Raw genomic sequence first — 9,205 nt, forward strand, 5'->3', positions numbered from 1 at the left:
GACTTTACTGCACCTAATTCCAATTTACATGGAAGAAGCATCTCCATTCCTGCCATTGGAGCAAACAACTTTGAGCTGAAATCTCAGCTATTTTCTCTGATACAGCAGAACTGCAAGTTTCATGGACTTCCATCTGAAGATCCTTTTCAGTTCTTAACTGAATTCTTGCAGATATGTGATACTGTTAAGACTAATGGAGTAGATCCTGAAGTCTACAGGCTCATGCTTTTCCCTTTTGCTATAAGAGACAGAGCTAGAGTGTGGTTGGATTCTCAACCCAGAGATAGCCTGAACTCTTGGGACAAGCTGGTCACGGCTTTCTTAGCCAAGTTTTTTCCTCCTCAAAAGCTGAGCAAGCTTAGAGTGGATGTTCAAACCTTCAGACAGAAAGAAGGTGAATCCCTCTATGAAGCTTGGGAAAGATACAAGCAACTGACCAAAAAGTGTCCTTCTGACATGCTTTCAGAATGGACCATCCTGGATATATTCTATGATGGTTTATCTGAGCTATCAAAGATGTCATTGGATACTTCTGCAGTTGGATCCATTCACCTAAAGAAAACACCTGCAGAAGCTCAAGAACTCATTGACATGGTTACTAATAACCAGTTCATGTACACTTCTGATAGGAATCCTGTGAATAATGGGACGCCTATGAAGAAGGGAGTTCTTGAAATTGATACTCTGAATGCCATATTGGCTCAGAACAAAATATTGACTCAGCAAGTCCGTATGATTTCTCAGAGTCTGAATGGAATGCAAGCTGCATCCAACAGTACTCAAGAGGTATCTTCTGAAGAAGAAGCTTATGATCCTGAGAACCCTGCAATAGCAGAGGTAAATTATATGGGCGAACCTTATGGAAACACCTATAACTCATCATGGAGAAATCATCCAAATTTCTCATGGAAGGATCAAAAACCTCAACAAGGCTTTAATAATTGTGGAAGAAATAGGTTTAACAATAGTAAACCTTTTCCATCATCAACTCAGCAACAGACAGAGAACTCTGAACAAAATACCTCTAATTTAGCAAACTTAGTCTCTGATCTATCTAAGGCCACTGTAAGTTTCATGAATGAAACAAGGTCCTCCATTAGAAATTTGGAGGCACAAGTGGGCCATCTGAGTAAAAGGATCACCGAAATCCCTCCTAGTACTCTCCCAAGCAATACAGAAGAAAATCCAAAAGGAGAGTGCAAGGCCATTGAATTGATCACCATGGCCGAACCTGTAAGGGAAGGAGAGGACGTGAATCCCAAGGAGGAAGACCTCCTGGGACGTCCAGTGATCAATAAGGAGCTTCCCTCTGAGGAACCAAAGGAATCTGAGGCTCATCTAGAGACCACAGAGATTCCATTGAACCTCCTTACACCATTCATGAGCTCTGAAGAGAATGAAGATGTTACTGAAGAGCAAGTCACCAAGTAACTTGGTGCAATCATGAAGCTGAATGCCAAATTATTTGGCATTGAAACTTGGGAAGATGAACCTCCCTTGTTCACCAATGAACTAAGTGATCTGGATCAACTGACATTGCCTCAGAAGAAATAGGATCCTGGAAAGTTCTTAATACCTTGTACCATTGGCACCATGATCTTTAAGGCTCTGTGTGACCTTGGTTCAGGGATAAACCTCATGCCCCTCTCTGTAATAGAGAAACTGGGAATCTATGGGGTACAAGCTGCTAAAATCTCATTAGAGATGGCAGACAATTCAAGAAAACAGGCTTATGGACAAGTGGAGGACGTGTTAGTAAAGGTTGAAGGCCTTTACATCCCTGCTGATTTCATAGTCCTAGATACTGGGAAGGATGAGGATGAATTCATCATCCTTGGAAGACCCTTCCTAGCCACAGCAAGAGCTGTGATTGATGTGGACAGAGGAGAATTGATCCTTCAATTAAATGAGGACAACCTTGTGTTTAAAACTCAAAGATCTCTCTCTGTACCCATGGAGAGGAAGCACAGTAAGCTTCTCTCAAAACAGTGTCAACCAGAGCCCCCACAGTCAAACTCTAAGTTTGGTGTTGGGAGGCCACAACCAAACTCTAAGTTTGGTGTTGAACTCCCATATCCAAACTCTAAGTTTGGTGTTGGGGAGTCTCAACAATGCTCTGAACATCTGTGATGCTCCATAAGAGCCCACTGTCAAGCTATTGACATTAAAGAAGCGCTTGTTGGGAGGCAACCCAATTCTTATCTAATTATATTTTTATTAGTTATATGTCTTTATAGGTTCATGATCATGTGGAGTCACGAGAAAAATAGAAAAATTGAAAATGGAATCAAAAACAGCAGAAGAAAAATCACACCTTGGAGGAGGAGCTCACTGGCGTTTAAACGCCAGTAAGGAGCATCTTTTGGGCGTTCAACGCCAGAACAGAGCATGGTTCTGGCGCTGAACGCCAGAAATGGGCAGCATCTGGGCGTTTGAATGCCAGAAATGCACCCTGGAGGAGAGCTGGCGCTGAACGCTCAAAACAAGCATGGTTCTGGCGTTCAACGCCAGAAATGGGCAACAAATGGGCGTTCAACGCCCAGAACAAGCACCAATCTGGCGCTGAACGCCCAGAGTTGTGTGTAAGGGCATTTTGCATGCCTAATTTGGTGTAAGGTTGTAAATCCTTGAACACCTCAGGATCTGTGGACCCCACAGGATCACCTCAGGATCTGTGGACCCCACAGGATCCCCACCTACCTCCACTCACTTCTTCTCTCTTCTCAATCACCCTCTCCTCCCAATAAACACTCTTCCCCAAAACCCTTCACCAATCACCTTAACCTCCCTTCCCTATATATAGCCCTCGATTCTTCCTCATTTTCACATAACACAACCCTCTCTTCTCTTCTTGGCCGAATACACCTCTCCCCCTCTCCTCCATATTTTCTTCTTCTTCTTCATCTATTATTCTTTCTTCTCTTGCTCGAGGGCGAGCAATATTCTAAGTTTGGTGTGGTAAAAGCATAAGCTTTTTGTTTTTCCATTACCATTGATGGCACCTAAAACCGGAGAATCCTCTAGAAAAGGGAAAGGGAAGACAAAAGCTTCCACCTCCGAGTCATGGGAGATGGAAAGATTCATCTCCAAAGCTCATCAAGACCACTTCTATGATGTTGTGGCCAAGAAGAAGGTGATCCCCGAGGTCCCTTTCAAGCTCAAGAAGAATGAGTATCTGGAGATCCGACATGAAATCCAAAGAAGAGGTTGGGAAGTTCTAACAAAACCCATCCAACAAGTCGGCATCCTAATGGTTCAAGAGTTCTATGCCAATGCATGGATCACTAGGAACCATGATCAAAGTAAGAACCCAAACCCAAAGAATTATATTACAATGGTTCGGGGGAAATACTTAGATTTTAGTCCGGAAAATGTGAGGTTGGCGTTTAACTTGCCTATGATGCAAGGAGATGCACGCCCTTACACTAGAAGGGTCAACTTTAGTCAAAGGTTGGACCAAGTCCTCATGGACATATGTGTGGAAGGAGCTCAATGGAAGATTGACTCCAAAGGCAAGCTGGTTCAACTAAGAAGACTGGACCTCAAGCCTATAGCTAGAGGATGGTTAGAGTTCATACAACACTCCATCATCTCCACTAGCAACCGATCCGAAGTTACTGTGGATCGGGCTATCATGATTCATAGCATCATGATTGGAGAGGAAGTAGAAGTTCATGAAGTCATCTCCCTTGAACTCTACAAAATAGCCGAAAAGTCCTCCCCCATGGCAAGGCTAGCTTTTCCTCATCTTATTTGCCATCTATGTTACTCAGCTGGAGCTTTCATAGAAGGAGACATTCCCATTGAGGAAGAGAAGCCCATCTCTAAGAAAAGGATGGAGCAAGCAAGAGAGCCCATTCATGGATCTCAAGAGACGCATGAAGCTCATCACCATGAGATCCCGTAGATGCCTCAAATGCATTTTTCTCCACAAAACTATTGGGAGCAAATCAACACCTCCCTAGGAGAATTAAGTTCCAACATGGGACAATTAAGGGTGGAACATCAAGAGCACTCCATCATCCTTCATGAAATAAGAGAAGATCAAAAAGCAATGAGGGAGGAGCAACAAAGACAAGGAAGAGACATAGAAGAGCTCAAGGACATCATTGGTTCCTCAAGAAAGAAACGCCACCATCACTAAGGTGGACTCATTCCTTGTTCTTTCATTCTCTGTTTTTCATTTTCTCTATGATAAGTGCTTATCCATGTTTGTGTTTTCATTACATGATCATTAGTAGTTAGTAACTTTGTCTTAAAGTTATGAATGTCCTATAAATCCATCACCTCTCTTAAATGAAAAATCTTTTAATTCAAAAGAACAAGAAGTACATGAGTTTCGAATTTATCCTTGAACATAGTTTAATTATTGATGAGCGGATAATTTATACGCTTTTTGGCATTGTTTTTAGTATGTTTTTAGTAGGATCTAGTTACTTTTAGGGATGTTTTCATTAGTTTTTATGTTAAATTCACATTTCTGGACTTTACTATGAGTTTGTGTGTTTTTCTGTGATTTCAGGCATTTTCTGGCTGAAATTGAGGGACTTGAGCAGAAATCAGATTCAGAGGTTGAAAAAGAACTGCTGATGCTGTTGGATTCTGACCTCCCTGCACTCAAAGTGGATTTTCTGGAGCTACCGAACTCGAAATGGCACGCTTCCAATTGCGTTGGAAAGTAGACATCCAGGGCTTTCCAGCAATATATAATAGTCCATACTTTGGCCAAGAATTGACGACGTAAACTGGCGTTCAACGCCAGCCTTCTGCCCAAATCTGGCGTCCAGCGCCAGAAAAGGATCCAAAACCAGAGTTGAACGCCCAAACTGGCACAGAAACTGGCGTTCAACTCCACAAATGGCCTAGTAGCTAGTTTATTATAAATAGGACCCTTTACTAGTCTTTTTGACCATCTTTGGTCTCAGTTTTAATCTATTGTTCATCTTAGGAGACTATTGATCACGCTTTAGGGGGCTGGCCATCTCGGCCATGCCTGGACCTTCACTTATGTATTTTTAACGGTAGAGTTTCTACAATCCATAGATTAAGGTGTGGAGCTCTGCTGTTCCTCAAAGATTAATGCAAAGTACTACTGTTTTCTATTCAATTCTTCTTATTTCTCTTCTAAGATATCCATTCGCACCCAAGAACGTGATGAAGGTGATGATTATGTGTGACGCTCATCATCCTTCTCCCTTATGAACGCGTGTCTGACAACCACTTCTGTTCTACATGAAATAAGCTAGAATGAGTATCTCTTAGATCTCCTAACCAGAATCTTCGTGGCGTAAGCTAGAATGATGGCGGCATTCAAGAGAATCCGGAAGGTCTAAACCTTGTCTGTGGTATTCCGAGTAGGATTCAATGATTGAATGACTGTGACGAGCTCCTAACTCGCGATTGCAGGGCGTTAGTGACAGACGCAAAAGGATAGTAAATCCTATTCCAGCATGATCGAGAACCGACAGATGAATAGCCGTGCCGTGACAGGGTGCGTGAGCATATTATTCACTGAGAGGATAAGATGAAGCCATTGACAAGGGTGATGCCTCCAGACGATTAGCCGTGCCGTGACAGGGCATTGGATCATTTTCCCGAGAGATGACCGAAAGTAGCCATTGACAGTGGTGATGTATCACATAAAGCCAGCCATGGAAAGGAGTAAGACTGACTGGATGAAGATAGCAGGAAAGCAGAGGTTCAGAGGAACGAAAAGCATCTCCATTCGCTTATCTGAAATTCTCACCAATGAATTACATAAGTATCTCTATCTCTATTTTATTATATATTCGAAAACTCCATGATTATTTTATATCCGCCTAACTGAGATTTACAAGGTGACCATAGCTTGCTTCATACCAACAATCTCCGTGGGATTCGACCCTTACTCACGTAAGGTATTACTTGGACGACCCAGTGCACTTGCTGGTTAGTTGTATCGAAGTTGTGACAATTATGAATTAAGATCAAACCCCAAGCTTTGGAGCCATTACCGGGGATTGTTCGAGCCTGGACATCACAATTTCGTGCACCAATTATATTGATGTGGTGACAATGCTTCTTGTTTTCTGAATGTATGCTTGAACAGTGCATATGTCTTTTGAAATTGTTGTTTAAGAATGTTAAATATGTTGGCTCTTGAAAGAATGATGACAAGGAGACATGTTATTTGATAATCTGAAAAATCATAAAAATTATTCTTGAAGCAAGAAAAAGCAGCAAAGAACAAAGCTTGCAGAAAAAAAAAGAGAAAAAAAAAATAGGCAAAAAAAAAAAAGAAAATAGAAAGAAAAAGAAAAAGTAAGCAGAAAAAGCCAAAAGCTCTTAAAACCAAGAGGCAAGAGCAAAAAGCCAATAACCCTTAAAACCAAAAGGCAAGGGCAAATAAAAAGGATCCCAAGGCTTTGAGCATCAGTGGTTAGGAGGGCCTAAAGGAATAAAATCCTGGTCTAAGCGGCTAAACCATGCTGTCCCTAACCATGTGCTTGTGGCGTGAAGGTGTCAAGTGATAACTTGAGACTGAGCGGTTAAAGTCAAGGTCCAAAGCAAAAAAAAAAAAAGAGTGTGCTTAAGAACCCTGGACACCTCTAATTGGGGACTTTAGCAAAGCTGAGTCACAATCTGAAAAGGTTCACCCAATTATGTGTCTGTGGCATTTATGTATCCGGTGGTAATACTGGAAAACAAAGTGCTTAGGGCCACGGCCAAGACTCATAAAGAAGCTGTGTTCAAGAATCATCATACTGAACTAGGAGAGTCAATAACACTATTCGAAATTTGAAGTTCCTATAGATGCCAATCATTCTAAACTTCAATGGATAAAGTGAGATGCCAAAACTATTCAAGAGGCAAAAAGCTATAAGTCCCGTTCATATGATTGAAGCTCTGTTTCATTGATAGTTTGGAATTTATAGTATATTCACTTCTTTTTATCCTATTTGATTTTCAGTTGCTTGGGGACAAGCAACAATTTAAGTTTGGTGTTGTGATGAGCGGATAATTTATACACTTTTTGGCATTGTTTTTAGTATGTTTTTAGTAGAATCTAGTTACTTTTAGGGATGTTTTCATTAGTTTTTATGTTAAATTCACATTTCTGGACTTTACTATGAGTTTGTATGTTTTTCTGTGATTTCAGGTATTTTCTGGCTGAAATTGGGGGACTTGAGCAAAAATCAGATTCAGTGGTTGAAGAAGGACTGCTGATGCTGTTGGATTCTGACCTCCCTGCACTCAAAATGGATTTTTTCGAGCTACAGAACTCAAAATGGCGCGCTTCTAATTGCGTTGGAAAGTAGACATCCAGGGCTTTCCAGAAATATATAATAGTCCATACTTTACCCAAGTTTAGATAACGCAAACTGGCGTTCAACGTCAGCTCTCTGCCAAATTCTGGCATCCAGCGCCAGAAACAAGTTGCAAAGTGGAGTTCAACGCCCAAAATGGCACAAAAGCTGGCGTTCAACTCCAAGAATGACCTCTCCACGTGTAGACTTCAAGCTCAGCCCAAGCACACACCAAGTGGGCCCCGGAAGTGGATTTATGCATCATTTACTTACTTTTGTAAACCCTAGAAGCTAGTTTATTATAAATAGAACTTTTTACTACTGTATTAGATATCTTTGGATCCTGGATTGTATTTTGATCCTGTGAACTCGTTTTGGGGGCTGGCCATTCGGCCATGCCTGGACCTTTCACTAATGTATTTTTAACGGTAGAGTTTCTACACTCCATAGATTAAGGTGTGGAGCTCTGCTGTTCCTCAAAGATTAATGCAAAGTACTACTATTTTCTATTCAATTCAACTTATTCCGCTTCTAAGATATTCATTCTCACTTCAACCTGAATGTGATGAACGTGACAATCATCATCATTCCCTATGAACGCGTGCCTGACAACCACTTCTGTTCTACCTTAGATTGAATGAGTATCTCTTGGATCTCTTAATCAGAATCTTCGTGGTTTAAGCTAGATTGATGGCGGCATTCATGAGAATTCGGAAAGTCTAAACCTTGTCCGTGGTATTCCGAGTAGGATTCTGGGATTGAATGACTGTGACGAGCTTCAAACTCGCGATTGCTGGGCGTAGTGACAGACGCAAAAGGAGGGTGAATCCTATTCCAGCATGATCGGGAACCTCAGATGATTAGCCGTGCTGTGACAGAGCATTTGGACCATTTTCACAAGAGGAGGGGATGTAACCATTGACAACGGTGATGCCCTTGCATAAAGCCAGCCATGGAAAAGAGTAAGACTGATTGGATGAAGACAGCGGAAAAGCAGAGATTCAGAGGAACGAGAGCATCTCTACACGCTTATCTGAAATTCTCACTAATGAATTACATAAGTGTTTCTATCCTTAGTTTATTATTTATTTTCGAAAACTCCATAACTATTTTATATCCGCCTGACTGAGATTTACAAGGTGACCATAGCTTGCTTCATACCAACAATCTCCGTGGGATCGACCCTTACTCACGTAAGGTTTATTACTTGGACGACCTAGTGCACTTGCTGGTTAGTTGTATCGAAGTTGTGACAAATTATGAATTGAGATTAGAGCACCAAGTTGTTGGAGCCATTACCAGAGATCACAATTTTGTGCACCAATGAGCAAATACCACACACTTTTTGGGGGACCAATTGTTGGCTTTGTTGGTGTTGAGGGGGCGGTGGATGTTGTTGGGATGGAGGTTATTGTTGATTCACTTGGAGTTGCTTTAGAAGGCTTGTCATTTCACACAAGATCTTGGTAAGGGTGGCGGTCTCACCACTTGAAGAGACTTCATTCACGGCCTTTGGGCGGTTGATTCTCCGTCTAGCATGTTGAGTGGATTCGGCCAAGTCGGTAATGAGTTGCCATGCCTCCTCCGCCATCCTATACTTTGACAAAGAACCGTTGCTTGAGGCATCCAATAGATTCTTATCTTGCTCTCTCATGCCTTGGCACACATAGCTAAGCAATACTTGAGTGTCAATCATGTGGTTGGGACATGAGTCAAGAAGTTTGCGAAACCGCTCCCAATAGTCATACAAAGTTTCCATTTCACCTTGTATAATACATGAGATCTCCTTCCTTAGCTTGTCCGTCATTTCTACGGGCATAAATTTATCAAGGAATTCTCTTCTAAGAAAGTCCTAATCGGACACAACATCACTAGGTAAGGTATAAAACCAGTCCTTGGCTCTTCCCTCAAGAAAGAAA

The 9,205-nt window shown here is 41.7% G+C and overlaps 1 non-coding gene across 1 annotated transcript; it reads right to left on the reverse strand.

The window, feature by feature from the left end:
- Positions 1-354: 354 nt before the first annotated feature.
- LOC148577887 (small nucleolar RNA R71) lies at positions 355-462 on the reverse strand. The gene has a single exon (XR_015903879.1). It is a non-coding gene; the product is annotated as a small nucleolar RNA R71 (small nucleolar RNA).
- Positions 463-9,205: the final 8,743 nt, after the last annotated feature.

The sequence above is a fragment of the Arachis ipaensis genome, chromosome B1 (assembly GCF_059453495.1).
Source record: "Arachis ipaensis isolate K30076 ecotype BB chromosome B1, ASM5945349v1, whole genome shotgun sequence".
Taxonomy (NCBI): Eukaryota; Viridiplantae; Streptophyta; class Magnoliopsida; order Fabales; family Fabaceae; genus Arachis; species Arachis ipaensis.